Here is a 16,918-nt window from a genome sequence, read left to right on the forward strand (position 1 = left end):
CAGTAAATCAGAGGCATCAGTGAAACCGGCCCCCATTGGCCCACAGTAAATCAAGAGGCACAGTAAAACCCCCCCCATAGCTCACAGTAAAATCGAGTAAGCAGCAGTAAACGCCCCCATAGCCCTCAGTAAATTCAGAGGCATAGTTGAAACCGCCCCCTCATAGCCCAAAGTAAATTCAGGAAGGCACAGTGAATACCCAACCATAGCCCACAGTAAATCAGAGGCACAGTGAAACCGCGCCCATAGCCACAGATAAAATCAGAGGCAATGAACCAGTTGAAACCCCCATAGCCCACAGTAGAAGATGCAGAGGCAACAAGTGAAACCGCCCCATAGCCCACAGTAAATCAGAGGCAAAGTAAATCCTGCCCCCCGCCATAGCGCAAGTAAATCAGAAGCAGCAGTAACCCCCCCGATTAGGCCATAAAAGCGCCAGTAAATCAGAGGCACAGTGATACCCCCATAGCCGCTGCGGTAAATCAGGGCACAGTGATACAACCCCCAATATTGCCCTCAGTAAATCAGAGGGCACAGTGATAACCCGCCCCATCAGCCCAGCAGTAAATCAGAGGCCAGTGAAACCCCCCATAAGCCCACAGTAACATCAGAGGCACATGTTGACACGCCCTCCATAGGCCCACAGTAAATCAGAGGCACAGTGAAACCCCCCATAGTCCCACAGTAAATCAGAGGCAAAGTAAACCCCCCCCATAGCGCACAGTAAATAGAAGCACCAGTAACTCCCCCATAAGCGCACCAGTAAATCAGAGGCAGCCAGTGATACCGCCCCCATAGCCCTCGGTAAAATCAGAGGCTACAGTGATACCCTATGGCCATAAGCCCAGCAGGTAAATCAGAGGCATCATTGATACGCCCCCCCCGATAGCCCTCAGTAAATCAGAGGCCAGTGATCCCCCCATAGCCCACAGTAAATCAAGAGTAACGTGCACAGTGAAATACCCCCCCATGGGCACAGTGATACCCCCCATAGCCACCAGTAAAAATCAGAGGCAGCAAGTAAACTCCCATAGCCACGAGTAAATCAAAGAGGCACAGGTGATACGCCCCATAGCGCCACAGTAATCATGAGGCACAGTGATAACCGCCGCCCCATAGCCGCACAGTAAATAGCAGAGGCACAGTGAGAACCCGCCCATCCCCAACTGTAAAATCAGAGGCACAGTGAACCCCCGCTGCCCATAGGCCACAGTAAATCAAGAGCACATTGAGTAAACACCGCCCTATAGGCGCTACAGAAAAATCAGAGGCCAGTGATACGCCCGCCCCCCATAGCCACAGTAAATCAGAAGGCACTAGTGAACCCCCCGCCATAGGCCACAGTAAATAGAAGCACAGTAACCCACCCCATATAGCCTAGCAGAGAAATCAGAGGCACAGTGATACGCCCCCCCATAAGGCCACGAGTAATGCAGAGGCACAGTGAAACCCCCCATAGGCCACAGTAAATCAGAGCACGTGAAACCCCTCCCCCATAATGCCCACAAGTAAATCAGAAACGGTCAGCGTGAATACCCCTATAGGCCCCCAGTAAATGCATGAGGCAACAGTGCGAAACCCGCCCATAGCCCACAGTAAATTCAGAGGCATCAGTGATACCCCCGCCACTACGGCCCACAGTTAAATAGAGGCACTCAGTGATAGGGGCCCTCCATAGCCCACAGTAAATCAGGGCACAGTGGATACCCCTAAATAGCCCACAGTAAATGCAGAGGCATCAGTGATAACCCCATTAGCCCACACAGTAAATCCGAGGCTACAGTATACGCCCCCTAGCCCTCAGTAATTCCGAGGCAACAGTGAAAACCGCCCCATAGGCCCACAGTAAATCAGAGGCACAGTGATACCCCCCCATAGCCCACAGTAAATGGCAGAGGCACAGTGATTCCCCTCCCATAGGCCACAGTCAACTCAGAGGCACAGTGAACCCCTCCCCATAGGACCAACAGGGTGTAAATCAGAGGCACAGTATGATCCCCCCATAGGTCCCTCAGTAAATCAGAGGCATCAGTGGTACCCCATAAGCCCGTGCAGTAAATCCGAGGCACAGTGAATACCTCCTAAGTAGGCCACAGTAAATCAGAGCAACAGTGATCCCCCCCAATGGCGCACAGTAAAATCAGAGGCCAGTGAACCCCGCGCGCCATAGGCCTACAGTATATCAGATGGCCACAGTGATACCGCCCCCCACATAGCCCACAGTTAAATCAGAGGGAACAGTGATCGCCTCCACCAGTAGCCCACAGTAAATCAGAGGCACAGTTGACAGCCCCATGCCTCAGTAATCAGGAGGGCTACAGTGATACCCCATAGCCCAAGGTAAATCAGAGGTCACAGTGAAACCCCATACAGCCCACAGTAAATAGAGGCCAGTGAAGACCGGCCCCATAATGCCCACGTAAATCAGAAGGCACAGTGAAACCCCCCATAGGCCCACAGTAAATCAGTAGGGCCAGTGAAACCCCCCATAAGCCCACAGTAAATCAGAGGCAAGTAAACGCACCCCATAGCGCACAGTTAAATCAGAAGCACAGTAACGCCCCATCGCCCCACAGTAAAATCAGAGGCACAGTGAATACCCGCCCCTAGCCCTCGGTAAATCAGAGGCCAGTGATAAGCCCCCCCATTTGCGCGCACAGTTAAAATCAGGAGGCAGCATTGATACCGTTCCCCCCCATAGCCCACAGAAATTCAGAGGCACAGTAAAACCCCCATTAGCCCACAGTAATTCAAGAAGCACAGTGATACCCCCACATAGCCCCCACAGTAAATCAGAGCAGCAGTGATCCCTGCCCATAGCCCAGCAGTAAATCAGAAGGCCACAGTGATCGCCGCCCATATGGCCCACAAGTAAAATCAGAGCACATGAATACCCTCAAAACCACAGTAAGATGGAGGCACAGTGAATACGCCGCCAATAGCCACAGTAAATGTCAAGAGGCATCAGATAATAGTGATACCCCATTGCCCCAGTAAATTGGAGGCACAGTGAAACGCCCCCATCAAGCCGCATAGTAAATCAGAAGGCACAGTGATAGCCGCCCCATTGCCTCGCACAGTAAATCTAGAGGCACCAGTGATACCCCCATAGCCCCACAGTAAATCAGAGGCACAGTGAACCCCCCCTAGGCCACAGTAAATCAGAGGCACAGTAAAACCCCCCCATAGCCCACAGTAAATTCAGAGGCAAGTGAAACCCCCCCATAAGCCCACAGTAATGCAGAGGCACAGTGATACCCCCCCATTAGCCCTCGGTAAATCAGAGGCACAGTTGATACCCCCCCATAAGCCCTCATGTAAATCAGAGGCCACAGTGAAAACCCTCCCCCATAGCCCACAGTACATCAGAGGCACAGTTAAAACCCCCCCCATAGCCCACAGTAAATCCAGAAGAGCACAGTAACCCCCCCCCTAGCCCTCAGTAAATCAGAGGGCTAGTGATAACCCCCACATAGCCCACAGTAAATCAGGAGGCACAGTGAAACCCCCCCATAGGGCCCACAGTAAAATCAGAGGCACAGTGAAAACCCCCAAGCCCACAGTAAATTCAGAGGCCACAGTGAACCCCCATAGCCACAGTAAATCAGAGGCACAGTGAAACCCCCCATAGCCCACAGTAAATCAGAGCAAAGTAAACCCCCCCCATAGCGCACAGTAAATCAGAAGGCACAGATAAACCCCCCCATAGCCCACAGTAAACAGAGCCCACAGATGAAACCCCCATAGCCCACAGTAATCAGAGGCACAGTGAAACCCCCATAGCCCACAGTAAATCAGAGGCAAAGTAAACCCCCCCATTGCGCACAGTAAATCAGAAAGCACAGTAACCCCCCATAGCCCACAGTAAATCAGAGGCACAGTGATTACCCCCCACATAGCCATCGGTAAATTCAGAGGCACAGTGATACCCCCCCATAGCCCACACAGTAAATCAGAGGCACATTGATAACGCCGCCCCCATAGCCCACAGTAAAATCGAGGCAAGTAAAACCCCCATAGCCCACAGCAAATCAGAAAGCCAGTGATACCCATAGGCCGCACAGTAATCAGAGCACAGTGATACCCCCCATAGCCCACCAGTAAATGCGCAGGCACAGTGATCCCCAGCCCCGCCATAGCCCACAGTAAATGGAGTTGCACATGATACCCCAAAACCCAAGTAAATCGGAGGCACAGTGAATACCCCAATAGCCGCACAGTAAATCCGAGGTACAGTTGACCCACATAGGCCACAGTAAATTCAGAGGCACAGTGAATACCGCCCATAGCCCACAGTAATTGGAGGCACAGTGAAACCCCCCCATAGCCACAGTAAATTCAGAGGCAACAGTGATACCCCATACCACAGTAAATCCAGAGGCACAGTGATACGCCCATAGCCCACAGTAAATTCGAGGCACAGAGAACCCCCCCCCCCGCATAGGCACAGTAATCAGAGGCACAGTGAAACCCGCCCCATACCACAGTAAATCAGCAGGCCACAGTAAACCCCCCCCATAGCCCAGTAAATCAGAAAGCACAGTAACCCCCCCCCATAGCCACAGTAAATCAGAGCACAGTGATACCCCCATTATAATCAGAGGGACAGTGAAAACCCCCCATGAGGTCACAGTGATATGCCCGCGATAGCCGCACAGTAAATCAGATAGCACAGTAACTCCCCCGCCATAAGCCCTCAGTAAATCAGAGGCACGTGAAAACCCCCCCCCCCTAGCCACAGTAATCAGAGGCAACAGTAAAACCCCCCCCATAGCCCACAGTAAATGCAGAGGCACAGTGAACCCCCATAGCCCACAGTAACACAGAGGCAACAGTGAAACCCCCCCCATAGTCCACAGTAAATCAGAGGCAACAGTGAACCCGCCCCAATAGCCCTCAAGTATAATCAGAAGCACAGTAATGCCCCCATAGCCCACAGTAAATCAGAGGCACAGTGAATACCCCCGCATAGCCACAGTAAATCAGAGGCACAGTGATAGCCCCCCATAGCCCCACAGTAAATCAGAGGCACAGTGAAACCCCCATAGCCAGTCGTAAATGCAGAGGGCACAGTGATACCCCCATGCCCTCGGTAAATCAGAGGCACAGTGATACCCCCCCGGCATAGCCGCTAGTAAATCAGAGGCACAGTGAAGACCCCCCCCAATAGCCGCACAGTAAATCAGAGGCACAAGTAAACCCTCCCCTAGCCCAGTGAAATCAGAAGCACAAGTAACCCCCCCCCATAGCCCTGCAGTAAATCAGAGGCATAAGTGAAACCCCGCCCATAGCCCCACAGTCAATCAGAGGCGAAGTGAAAGCCCCCGCCCCATAGCCCACAGTATCAGAGGCACAGTGAAAACTCACCCATAGCCGCTACAGTAAATCAGAGCAGCAGTGAAACCCCCATAGCCGCACAGTAAATGCAGAGGCACAGTGAAACCGCCCACCATAGCCCCAGTAAATCAGAGCAAAAGTAACCCCCGCCCCATTAGCGCGAAGTAAATCAGAAGCAAGTAACCCCCCATGAGCCCACAGTAAATGCAGAAGGCACAGTGCTACCCCCCATAGCCCTGCTGGTACATCAGAGGCCGCAGTGGATACCCCCCAGCCCATAGCCTCAGTAAATCAGAGCACAGTGAAACCCCCCCTATAGCCACAAGTAAAATGCAGAGGCACAGTGAACCCCCCCCATAGCCACAGTAAATCAGAGGCCCAGTGAAACCCCCCATAGCCCCACAGTAAATCAGAGGCACAGTGAAAGCCCCCCATAGCTCACAGTAAATCAGAGGCAAAGTAAAACCCCCGCCCATAGCGCACAGTAAATCAGAAGCACAGTAACCCCCCCATAGCCCACAGTAAATCAGAGGCACAGTGATAACCCCCATAGCCGCTCGGGTAAAATCAAGAGGCACAGTGATACCCCCCATAGCGCACAGTAAATAGAGGCAAGCATTGATACCCGCGCCCCCCATAAGCGCCTGCAGTAAATCAGAGGCACAGTGAGTCCCCCCATAGCCCACAGTTAAATCAGAGGCACAGTGATACCCCCCATGAGGCAACAGTGATACCCCATAGCCACAGTAAATAGAGGCCACGTCAAAACCTCCCAATAGCCCACAGTAAATCAGAGGCACAGGTGAACACCCCAATAGGCCCACAGTAAATCAACGAGGGCACAGTGAAACCCCCGCATAGCCCACAGTAAATCGAGGGCAAAGTAAACCCCCCCCATAGCGCACAGTAAATCAGAAGCACAGTAACCACGCCCTCATAGCCCACGTAAATCAGAGGCAACAGTGATACCCCCTCCATAGCCCTCGTAAATCAGAGGCACAGTGAAACCCCCCCATTAGCCCACAGTAAATCATAGCCCACAGTAAAATTCAGAGTGCACAGTGAAACCCCCCATAGCCCCACAGTAAATCAGAGGCAAAAGTAAACCCCCCCCATAGCGCACAGTAAATCAGAAGCCACAGTAACCCCATAGCCAAACAGTAAATCAGAGGCACAGTGAATACCCCCCCCCATAGCCTCGGTAAATCAGAGGGCACAGTGATACCCCCCCACTAGCCCACAGTAATGCAGAGGCAGCATTGATACCCCCCCCCATAGCCCTCAGTAGAATGCAGAGGCACAGTGATCCGCCCATAACGCCCACAGTAAATCAGAGGCACGTGATACCCCCCCATGGGCACAGTGATACCGCCCCATAGCCCACAGTAAATCAGAGGCAGCAGTAAAACCTCCGCCATAGCCGAAGTAAATAGAGGCACATTGATTACGCCCCATAGCCCACAGTAAATCAAGAGGGCACAGTGATACCCCCCCCATAGCCCACAGTAAATCAGAGGCCAGCAGTGATCCCCTCCATAGCGCCACGTAAATCAGAGGCAGCAGTGATACCCCCCCCATAGCCCACAAGTAAATCAGAGGCACAGTGAAACCCCGCATCCCACAGTAAATCAGAGGCAACAGTGGAAAACGCCTCCATAGCCGCACAGTAAATCAGAGCACAGTAAACCCCGCCCATAGCCACAGTAACTCAGAAGCACAGTAACCCCCGCCCCATGAGCTACAGAAAATCAGAGGCAGCAGTGATACCCCCCCATAGGCCACAGTAAATCAGAGGCACAGTGAAACCCCCATAGGCCCAGTAAATCAGAGTCACAGTGGAAACCCCCCCCCTAGCCCACAGTAAATCAGAGGCCAGTGTACCCCCATAGCCCTCAGTAAATCAGCAGGCAACAGTGATACCCCCCTAATAGCCGCACAAGTCCAATCAGGAGGCACAGTGAAACCCCATAGCCCCACAGTAAATCAGCAGGCACAGTGATACCCCACATAGCGCCTCAGTAAAATATGAGGCATCAGTGATAGCCGGCCTAATAGCCCACAGTAAATCAGAGGGAACAGTGAACCCCCATAGCCACAGTAAATCAGAGGCACAGTATACCCCTAATAGCCACAGTAAATCAGAGGCACAGTGAACCCCCCCCATAGCCGCACAGTAAATCAGAGGCACAGTGAATACCCCCCATAGGCCACAGTAAATCGAGGCCACATGTAAACCCCCCCCCATAGCCCACAGTAAATCAGACACAGTGATACCCCCTGAATAGGCCACAGTAAATCAGAGGCCAGTGAACAACCCCATAGCCCAAGTAATCGCGAGGCACAGTGATACCCCATAGCCCTAGTAAATGCGCGAGGCACGTGATACCCCCGCAATAGGCCACAGTAAATCAGAGGCACAGTGATACCCCCCCCCGCCATAGCCCAGTAATCAGAGGCCCTACAGTGATCCCTCCATAGGCACAGTAAATCAGAGGGCACAGTGAACCCCCCCATAGGCCACAGTAATCAGAGGCACAGTGATTCCCCCATAGCCCTCAGTAAATCAGAGGGCACAGTGATACCCCATAGCCTGCAGTAAAATCCAAGGCACAGTGATACCCCTAATAGCCCACAGTAAATCAGAGGCAACAGTGATCCCCACCCATAGGCATAGTAAATCAGAGGCACAGTGAACCCCCCCCCCATAGGCCCACAGTTAAATCAGAAGGCACAGTGATACCCCCCCGCCATAGCCCACAGTCAAAATCAGAGGAACAGTGATCCCCTCCATAGGCCACAGTAAAATCAGAGGCACAGTGAACCCCCATAGCCTCAGTAAATCAGAGGCACAGTGAAACCCCCCCCCATTAAGGCCACAGTAATCAGAGGCCACAGTGAACCCCCATAGCCCCCAGTAAATCAGAGGCACAGTAACAGCCGCCGCATAGGCCACAAGTAAAGTCAGAAGGCAGCCGTGGATACCCCCCCATAGCCTCAGTAAATCAGAGGCACAGTGAAAGCCCCCCCCCATGCCCACAGTAATCAGAGGCACAGAAAACCCCCCCCATAGCCCAAGTAAATAGAAGCACAGTAACCCCCCCATAGCCCTCAGTAACATCAGAGGCATAGTAAACCCCCATAGGCCAAGTAAATCAGAGGCACAGTGGAAACCCCCACGCATAGCCCACAGTAAATCAGAGGCACAGTGGAAACCCCCCATAAGCCCACAGTAAACAGAGGCAAGTGAAAACCCGCCCCCATAGCCCACAGTAAATCAGAGGCCACAGGTGAAACCCCAAATAAGCCCCTAGTAAAATCAGAGGCAAAGTAAACCCCCCCCATAGCGCACAGTAAATCAGAAGCACAGTAACCCCCCCATAGCCCACAGTAAATCAGAAGGCATCAGTGATTACCCCCCCATAGCCCTCGGTAAATGCAGAGGCACAGTGATACCCCCGCCGCATAGCCCTCAGTAAATCAGAGGCACGTGAACGCACCCCATCAGCCGCACAGTAAAATCAGAGGCACAGTGGAAACCTGCCCCATAGCCCAACAGTAAATCAGAGGCACAGTGAAACCCCCCATAAGCCCACAGTAAATCAGCAGGCACAGTGAAACGCCCCATAGCGCGCACAGTAAATCAGGAGGCAAAGTAAACCCCCCCCACTCCATAGCGCACAGTAAATCAGAAGCACAAGTAACCACCCCATAGCCCACAGTAAATCAGAGGCAACAGTGTACCCCCGCCAAGCCCTCGTAAATCAGAGGCACAGTGAATACCCCTCCCATAGCCACAGTAAATCAGAGGCACTTGATCCCCCCCATTAGCCCCTCAGTAAATCAGAGGCACAGTGGATCCCGCCATAGGCGGCCACATAAATCAGAGGCACAGTGATACCGCGCTCATGAGGCACAGTGATACCCCCCATAGCCCACAGTAATCAGAGGCCACAGTAAAACCTCCCCATAGCCACAGTAAATCAGAGCACAGTGTACCCCCCATAGCCGCACAAGTAAATCAGAGGCACAGTGATACCCCCCCATAGCACAGTAAATCAGAGGCAGCATTGGATACCCCCATAGGCCACAGTAACTCAGAGGCACAGTATCCCCCCCATAGCCCAACAGTAAATCAGAGGCAATACAGTTGAAACCCCCCATACCCCAGCAGTAAATCAAGGCACAGTGAACCCCCACCCATAGGCCACAGTAAATCAGGGCACAGTAAACCCCGCCCATAGCCTACAGAAAATCGAGGCACACAGTGATACGCCCCCCCCCATAGGCCACAGTAAATAGAGGCAGCAGTGAACCCCCCCCCATAGGCCACACAGTAAATCAGAAGCACAGTAAACCCGCCCCCCCATAGCCTACAGAAAATCAGAGGCACAGTGATACCGCCGCCCCCATAGGCCACAGTAAATCCAGAGGCCGTGCAGTGAAACCCGCCCGCCATAGGCACAGTAAATCAGGAGGCACAGTGAAACCCCCCCCCCCCAATAGCCCACAGTAATCAGAGCACAGTGATACCCCCTAATAGCCCACAGTAAATCAGAGGCAACAGTGAAACCCCCCATAGCCCACAGTAAAATGCAGAGGCACAGGTGCATCCCCGCCCATCAGGCCACATGTAAATCAGAGGCACAGTGAAACCCCCCCCATAGCCACAGTAAAATCAAGAGGCACAGGTGATACCCCTAATAGCCCAGTATCATGAGGCACAGTGAACACCCCGCATAGCCCACAGTATCCGAGGCACCAGTGATCCCTCCATAGGCCAAGTAAATCGAGGCACAGTGAACCCCCCGCATAGCCTACAGTAAAATCAGAGGCACAGTGATCCGCCCCATAGCCTAGTAAATCAGAGGCACAGTGATACCCCCATAGCCGGCTCAGTAATCGGGCAACAGTGATACCCCTAATAGCCGCACAGTAAATCAGAGGCACATGATGATCGCCCCCCATAGGCCACAGTAAATCAGAGGCACAGTGAACCCCCCCCATAGCCAACAGTAATCAGAGGCCAACAGTGATACCCCCCCCCCATAGCCACAGTAATAATCAGAGGAAACAGTGATCCCCCCATAGCCACAGTAATCAGAGGCACAAGTGGACAACCCCCATCAGCCTCAGTAAATCAGGAGGCACAGTTGATACCCCCATAGCCCAAGTAAATCAGAGGCACAGTGAAACCCCCGCCATAGCCCACAGTAAATCAGAGCAGCAGTGAAACGCCCCATAGCCAGCAGTAATCAGAGGCACGAGTGAAACAGCGCCCCATAGCCCACAGTAAATCAGAGGCACAGTGAAACGCCCCCATAGCCCACAGTAAATCAGTAGGCAAGTAAACCGCCCCGCCCCATAGCGCACAGGTAATCAGAAGCAAGTAACCCCCATAGCCAACAGTAAATCAGAGGCACAGTGATACCCCCCCCATAGCCCTCGGTAAATCAGAGGCACAGTGATACCCCCGCCATAGCCGCAGAGTAAATCAGAGGCACATTGATACCAGTCCCCCCCATAGCCCACAGTAAATCAGAGGCACAGTAAAAGCGCCCCCATAGCCAGCAGTAAAATAGAAGCACAGTGATACCCGCCCATATGCCACAAGTAAATCAGAGGCACAGTGATCCCCCATAGCCCACAGTAAATCAGAGGCACAGGTGGGATCCCCCCCATTAGCTCCACAGTTAAATCAAAGGCACACTGATACCCCCAAAACCCACAGTAAAATGGAGGCACAGTGATTACCCCGCATAGCCCACAGTAAATCAGAGGCACAGTGATAAGCCCCATAGCCCACAGTAAATTGGAGGCAAGTGAAACCGCTGCCATAGCCCACAGTAAATCAGAGCACAGTGATACCCCCCATACGCCCCAGTAAATCAGAGGCACAGTGGATACGCCGGCATAGCCGCACAGTAAAATCGAGGCAACAGTGAACCCCCCCCCCCCCATAGGCCCAGTAAATCAGAGGCAGCAGTGAAACCCCCATACCCCCAGTAAATCAGAGGCAGCAAGTAAACCCCCCATAGCCCAACTAGTAAATCAGAAGCACAGTAACCCCCCATAGCCCTACAGTAAATTCAGAGGCAAAGTGATAACCCCCATTAAATCAGGAGGGACAGTGAAAACCCCCCATGAGGCACAGTGATACCCGCCCCATAGCCCACAGTAATCAGAAGCTAGCAGTACTCCCCCCATAGCCCTCAGTAAATAAGAGGCACAGTGAAACCGCCCCCCCATAGCCCCAACAGTAAATCAGAGGCACGTAAACACGCCCCCCCATAGCCCACAGTAAATCAGTGAAAGCACAGTGAAACCCGCCATAGCCCACAGTAAATAGAGGCACAGTGATACCCCCCCCATAGCCTCGGTAAATCGAGGCACCAGTGATAGCCCCCCCCATAGCCCTCAGTAAATCAGAGGCAATACAGTGAAACTCCCCCATAGCCCAAGCAGTAAATCAGAGGCACAGTACAACCCCCCCACCATAGCCACAGTAAACATCAGAAGCACAGTAACCCCCCCCCCATAGCCCTCAGTAAATCAGAGGCATAGGAAACCCCGCCACATAGCCCACAGTAAATCAGAGGCACAGTGAAACCCCCATAGCCAAGTAAATCAGAGGCACAGTGAAACCCCCCATAGCCCACAGTAAATCAGAGGCACAGTGAACGCACCCCATAAGCCCACAGTCAAATCAAGGCAATAGCAGTGAAACCCCGCCATAGCCCACAGTAAATCGAGGCAAGTAAACCCGCCATAGCGCACAGTAATCAGAAGCACAGTAACCCGCCCATAGCCCACAGTAAATCAGAGGCACAGTGATACTCCCCCCGCTAGCCTCGTAAATGCAGAGGCAACAGTGGATACCCCGCCCATAGCCCTCAGTAAATCAGAGGCACAGTATACCCGCCCCCATAGCCCACAGTTAAATCAGAGGCACAGTGAACCCGCCGGCATAAGCCCACAGTAATGCAGAGGCAGCAGTGAAACTCCCATAGGCCACAGTAAATCAGAGGAAAGTAACCCGCCCCCCCATAGCGGCACGTAAATCAGAAGCACAGTACCCTCCATAGCCCCAGTAAATCAGCAGGGCACAGTGATACCCCCCTCCCCATAAGCCCTCGTAAATCAGGGCTACAGTGATACCCCCCATAGGTCCACAGTAAATCAGAGGCACATTGATACCGCCCGCCATAGCCCACAGTAAATCAGAGGCCAACAGTAAAACCCCCCCATAGCCCAACAGCAAATCAGAGCCAGTGATACCCGCCCCATAGCGCCAGTAAATGCAGAGGCACAGTGATCCCCCCCATAGCCGCACAGTAAATCAGAGGCAAAGTGATGCCCCCCCCATAGCGCCACAGTACATCGGAGGCACATGATACCCCCGAAAAACCAAGTACATGCGGAGGCACCAGTGAATAACCTCCACTAGCCACAGTAAATCAGAGGCACAGGTGAACCCCCCCATAGCCCACCGTAAATCAGAGGCACAGTGATACCCATAAGCCGCACAGTAAAATTGGAGCACAGATGAAACCCCCCATGCCCAAAGTAAATCAGAGGCACAGTGATACCTCGCCATACCCCACAGTAATCAGAGGCTACAGTGATACCACCCCATAGCCCACAGGTTAAATCAGAGGCACAGAGAACCCCCCCCACCCATGAGGCCCAACAGTAAATCAGAGGCACAGTGAAGCCCCCGCCATACCCCACAGTAATCAGAGGCACGTAAACCCCCCATAGCCCACAGTAAATCAGAAGCACAGTAACCCCCCCATTAGCCCACAGTAAATCAGAGGCACAGTGATACCCCGATTAATCAGAGGGACAGTTGAAACCCCCATGAGGCTAACAGTGATATCCCCCATAGCCCAATAAATCAGAAGCACAGTAACTCCGCCCCCCATAGCCCTCAGTTTAAATCAAGAAGGCAGCGTGACAACGCCCCCCCCATAGCCCACTAGGTAAATCAGAGGCACAGTAAACCCCCGCCAATAGCGCCACAGTAAATCAGAGGCACAGTGAAACGCCCCGCCCATAGCCCACAGTAAATCAGAGGCACAGTGAAACCCGCCCCATAAGCCCATCAGTAAATCAGAGGCACAGTGCACACTCCCCATAGCCCTCAGTAAATCAGACGCACAGTAACTCCCCCAATAGCCCAACAGTAAATCAGAGGCACAGTGAAACCCCACCCCCATAGCCCACAGTAAATTCAGAGGCCACAGTGATACCCCGCCATAGCACCCACCGTAAATCAGAGGCACAGTGACCCCCAACTAGCCCACAGTAAATCAGAGGCACAGTAATACCCCCGCTAGCCCCTCGTAAATCAGAGGCACGTGGGATACCCCGCCCCATAGCCCTCAGTTAAATCAGAGCATCAGTGAAACCCCCACCCATGCCACAGTAAATCGAGGCACAGTAAACCCCGCCCCATAGCCCACAAGTAAATCAAAGCACAGTAACCCCCGCCCATAGCCCTCAGTAAATCAACGGCATAGTGAAACCCCCCCATAGCCCACTAGTAATCAGAGGCACAGTGAAACCCCCCCCATAAGCCACAGTCAATGCAGAGCCAGTGAAACCCCCGCCATAGCCGCACAGTAAATCAGCAGCACGTGAACCCAATAGCCCCACAGTAAATCAGAAGGCACAGTGAAACCCCCGATAGCCCACAGTAAATCAGAGGCAAGTAAAACCCCACCCCATAGGCACAGTAAATCAGGCCAGCAGTAAACCCCCCATAGCCCACAGTAAATCAGAGGCACAGTGATACCCCCCCGCATAGAGCCCTCGGTACATCAGAGGCACAGGTGATAGCCCGCCCATAGCCTCAGTAAAATCAGAGCACGTGAAACCCCCCGCCCATAGCCCACAGTAAATCAAGAAGCACAGTGAAACGCCCCCCATAGCCGCACAGTAAATCAGAGGCACCGTGAAAACGCCCGCTCCATAGCCACAGTAAATAGAGGCACAGTGGAAACCCCCATAGCCCACAGTAAATCAGAGGGCAAAGTAAACCCCCGCCCCCATAGCGCACAGTAAATCAGAAGCACAGAACCGCCCCCATAGGCCCACACGTAAATCAGAGGCACAGTGCTACGCCCCCCCATAGCCTCGGTAAATCAGAGGCATCAGTGATACCCCCATAGCCCCAGTAAATCAGAGCACATTGAATACCCCCCCCATAGCCTCAGTAAATCAGAGCACAGTGATCCCGCCATAGCCACAGTAAATGCAGAGGCAACAGTGATACCCCTCCATGAGGCACAGTGATACCCCCCATGCCCACAGTAATCAGAAAGGCAGCAGTAAAACCTCCATAGCCCACGTAAATCAGAGGCAACGTGAAACCCATGGCCCCAGTAAATCAGTAGCCGTGAAACCCCATAGCCCAAGTAAATCAGAGGCAAAGTAAACCCCGCCCCCCATAGCGCACAGTAAATCGAAGGCAGCAGTAACCGCCCCCATAGCCCAGCAGTAATCAGAGGCACAGTGATACCCGCCCCCATAGCCCTCGGAAATCAGAGGCAGCAGTGAAACCGCCCCCCATAGCCCACAGTAAATCATAGCCCACAGTAAATCGAGGCACAGTGAAACCCATAGCCCACAGTAAATCAGAGGGCAAAGTAACCCCCCCATAGCGCACAGTAAATCAGAAAAGCAGTAACCCCCCATAGCCCACAGTAATTTCAGAGGGCAACAGTGATACCCCCCCCATAGCCTCGGTCAATCAGAGGCAGCAGTGATACCGCCCCATAGCCCACACTAATATCAGAGGCAACATTGATACCCCCCATAGCCCTCAGTAAATCAGAGGCACAGTGATCGGCCCTCATAGCCCACGTAAATCGAGCAGCAGTGATACCCCCCATGAAGGCAGCAGTGATACCCATAAGCCCACAGTAAATCAGAGGCACCGTAAAAACCCTCTACCCATAGCCGCACAGTAAATCAGAGGCACAGTGATACCCGCCCCATAGCCCACAGTAAACTCAGAGGCACAGTGATACCCCCCATAGCCCACAGTAAATCAGAGGCACAGTGTACCCCCCATAGCCCACAGTAAATCAGAGGCAGCAGTGATACGCCCCCCCCATAGCCCCACAGTAAATCAGAGGCACAGTGAAACCCACCCATACCCCACAGTAATCAGAGGCACAAGTGAAAACCCCCCCCATAGCCCCACAGTAATCAGAGGCCAGCAGTAAAACGCCCGCCCCATAGCCACAGTAAATGCAGAAGCACACAGTAATCCCGCCGCCCCATAGGCTCACAGAAAATCAGAGGCATGACAGTGATCCCGCTCCCCATAGGCCACAGTAAATCAGAGGCACAGTGAAACCCCCCGCCCATAGGCCACGTAAATCAGAGTCACAGTGAAACCCCGCCCCCCCCATACGCCACGTAAATCAGAGGCACAGTGATTACCCCCTACCCTGGCAGTAAATCACGAGGCAGCAGTGATACCCCCTACATAGCCCACAGTAAATCAGAGGCACAAGTGAAACCCATAGCCCACAGTAAATCAGAGGCACAGTGATACCCGTCCCATAGCCCTCAGTAAAAATCAGAGGCAACAGTGATACCCCCTAATAGCCCACAGTAAATCAGAGGCACAGTGAAACCCCATAGCCCACAGTAAAATTCAGAGGCAACAAGTGATTCCTAATAGCCCACAGTAAATCAGAGGGCACAGTGAAACCCCCCCCTATGCCGCACAGTAAATCAGAGGCCCAACAGTGATACGCCCCCATAGGCCACAAGTAAATCAGAGGCACAGTGAAACCCCCATAGCCCAAGTAAATTTCAGAGGCACAGTGATACCACTAATAGCCCACAGTAAATCAGAGGCAGCAGTGCAAACCCATAGCCCACAGTTAATCCGAGGCACAGTGATTACCCCCCATAGCCTCAGTAAATTGCCGAGGCACAGTGATCCCCGCATAGGCCACAGTAAAATGCAGAGCACAGTGATACCCCCCGCCATAGCCCACCATAAATCAGGAGGCACAGTGATCCCCTCCATAGGCCACAGTAAATCAGTAGGCACAGTGAACCGCCCCCCATAGAGCCACAGTAATCAGAGGCACAGTTGATCTCCCCCCATAGCGCCCTGCAGTAACAATCAGGAGGGCACAGTCGGATACCGGCGCCCATCAGCCCTCAGTAAAAATCCAAGGCACAGTGATAAACCCCCGCTAATAGCGCCACAGTCATCAGAGGGTCAGCAGTGAAAATCCCCCCCATAGGCCACAGGTAAATCAAGAGGCACAGTGAACCCCCCCCATAGGCAACAGTAATAGAAGGCACAGTGATACCCCCCCACCATAGCCACAGTAAATCAGAGGAACAGTGATCCCCTGCCATAGGCCACAAGTAAATCAGAGGCACGTGACACCCCCAAATAGCCGCTCAGTAAATCAGAGGCAGGCAGTGAAAACCCCCCCATAGGCCCTACAGTAAATCAGAAGCACAGTGGAAACCGCCCATAGGCCCACAGTAAATCAGAGGCACAGTAAACCCCGCCCATAGGCCCACAGTAAATCATGGGCACAGTGAA

Source organism: Xenopus laevis, chromosome 5L (genome assembly GCF_017654675.1).
Source record: "Xenopus laevis strain J_2021 chromosome 5L, Xenopus_laevis_v10.1, whole genome shotgun sequence".
Lineage (NCBI taxonomy): Eukaryota > Metazoa > Chordata > Amphibia > Anura > Pipidae > Xenopus > Xenopus laevis.